Below are 2,651 nucleotides of genomic sequence, written 5' to 3'. Positions count from 1 at the left end.
ATTTTAAGTAGTGACTAACGCAATATGGCGGCTTAAACCATTTTAACCATTCATCCGTGAAGATGGTCCAAGACAGAAAAGGGTAGAATTTTGGTTTAAAATAGAAACAGCTGATGGTTCACATATGCATTTTATACATTACTTAACGGCTGTTGGCAGTCGTCTTCCAAAAAGATTTTATTTAAACAGTTTGCGGGAGACAGAGTTCCCGCACTTGGGTAGACATCGTGACTGTATACCTCACTATTACTCACTATAACTGTACTCACTATATCTGTAATCACAAGGGAATGGAATGAGGTATGATACAGAAGCCACCGTTTGCGGTCACCCGCGTGTGTGTGTATCGTCAGAGCGCCACCACGAAGGCCAAAACAGCCCAATGTTCTAATTAGAGATCACATTAGTAAATACCACTGACCACGGACCAGATATTGGCCTGCTATGATCTCGCGGCACCAAGTGGCGGTATTCTGTTGATCGGCAGTTTCCAGACTCGCTTCCTGTCTCTGTTGCTCCCAAACAGCCACTCCGTGCTTATCTGTGTGAACCGTCTCCAAACACAAAGATAGAGGTTTTCATCTCTCCTCAGAATACTCTATTCCTATTGGCTAATGCTAGAGACAAAGGGAAAGCCGACACAATTTCGATATCAAAAATAGAGTGAAATAATCCATTTGCACTACCCGGTCTAATTCACTGTTTAACAATTTACAGAAGTCAAATAGATCGCTTAAAACACTCACTTCCACCCTACGATAATTCTTCTTCATAATAAAGCATATTTTCAAATTTTGGGTATCACACACAAACGTTATACAAATCAAGTAATGAAATTTCCGTCACAAATAGATCGTAACTCTAAATATATCTGAGGTATTGTATGCACCAACGTTTCAGAGCACAAACACCCTCCTCCACCAAGCAATCCACTAAACAAATCTGGTGAAAAGAGAAAAGTCTACCGATCACACAAACCAGCAATCACGAGGCATGTGCCGTTCGCTGTCTACAGCGTAGCCCTCGTCCGCACCAGCTGGGAGAGAGACCCATACCGGAACGCCTGGGTGCATATAATACAACTATTGGAAGCAATAAACTGAGCGATCCGGAATTTAACGTGAGATTGGGTTTTTAAAAGTTCTATAGACTTCCTAAATTGGCTCTCTCCACTGCATTCTGAAAGAGGGAGGACGGTTCTACTGCGTGATAGAAAGTTTTCTAACAGACAGAGAGCAGTATGTCGTCCTGAATGGGGCGACTTCAACAGAAACAAGAGCGTAACTTCAGATGTGCCCCAGGGCAATGCTGCTTTTTACGATTTACATAAACGATCTGGTTGATGGTATTGACAGCGGCATTAGACTGTTTGCTCATGATGCTGTAGTCTACAGGAAAGTAGTATCACACAAGTTGTGAAGAAATCAATGAGGATTTGCAGAAAATAAATGCGTGTTGTAATGACTGGCAGGTATCTCTCATCATTAGTAACTGTAACCTAGTGCCTATAACAAGGTGAAAATCCCCATTAATGTACGAGTACAAAATAAATGCCCAGTCTTTGGAAGTGGTAACATCCGTCAAGTATCTGGATGTGACTATTCGAAATGATCTCAAATGGAATGGTCAGATAACACAAGTAACGGGCAAGGCGAACCCTAGATTGCAGTTTATTGGTAGAATCCTGAAGCAACGCAGTCCTTCAACAAAGGAAATTGCTTACAATACGTTAGTTCGTCCAGCCTTAGAGTATTGTTTGTCTGTATGGGACCCTTACGATGTGGGTCTGATTCAAGAGATTGAGAAGGTCCAAAGAAGAGCGGAAAGATTCGTGATTGGTACATTTAGTCATCGCGAGAGCGTTACAAATCCCATTAAAAGTTTGAAGTGGGACACACTCGCAGATAGACGACACGCTAAATGGAAGGGGCTGCTCACTAAGTTCTGAAATCTGATCTTTGCCGAGGATGTAGAGCATATATTATTACCACCAACTTTCAAATCGCACAATGATCAACATTCAAAGATGAGGGAAATTAGAGCTTGTTTTGAGGAATTCAGACAGTCGTTTTTCCCTCGCGTGATCTGTGAGTGGAAAAGAGGGGGTGGAATTATGACTTTGGCACGAATTGTGACCTCCGTCACACACCGTTTGGTGGCTAGCGGAGTATATATGTAGATGTAGATGTAGAGACAACAAAATGGCTCTGAGCACTATGGGACTTAACAGCTGTGGTCATCAGTCCCCTAGAACTTAGAACTACTTAAACCTAACTAACCTAAGGACATCACACACATCCATGCCCGAGGCAGGATTCGAACCTGCGACCGTAGCAGTCGCACGGTTCCGGACGGCGCGCCTAGAACCGCGAGACCACCGCGGCCGGCCTAGAGACAACAGCTGTCGGCTCCTGGTGACCACGCTTGCAGGCGGCCACTGTGCACTCCGAAACAAGCAGCTGCAGTTTGGACGTATATGGTAGCTCTAAACAATTCTGCCACGACATAGACCCACCGGTTTAAAAAATCTACTTTACGTAATCCGAGGCAACGATCTTGTTGACCATACATCTCGAATTTTTGATTCGAAATGTAGATTCCTCCAGTTTATACGAGCCATTTTCGAAGACAGAAGAAATCGGGCAATACAC

The sequence above is a fragment of the Schistocerca piceifrons genome, chromosome X (assembly GCF_021461385.2).
Source record: "Schistocerca piceifrons isolate TAMUIC-IGC-003096 chromosome X, iqSchPice1.1, whole genome shotgun sequence".
Taxonomy (NCBI): Eukaryota; Metazoa; Arthropoda; class Insecta; order Orthoptera; family Acrididae; genus Schistocerca; species Schistocerca piceifrons.
The sequence above is the reverse complement of the archived record's forward strand: the minus strand, read 5'-3'. Positions refer to the sequence as shown.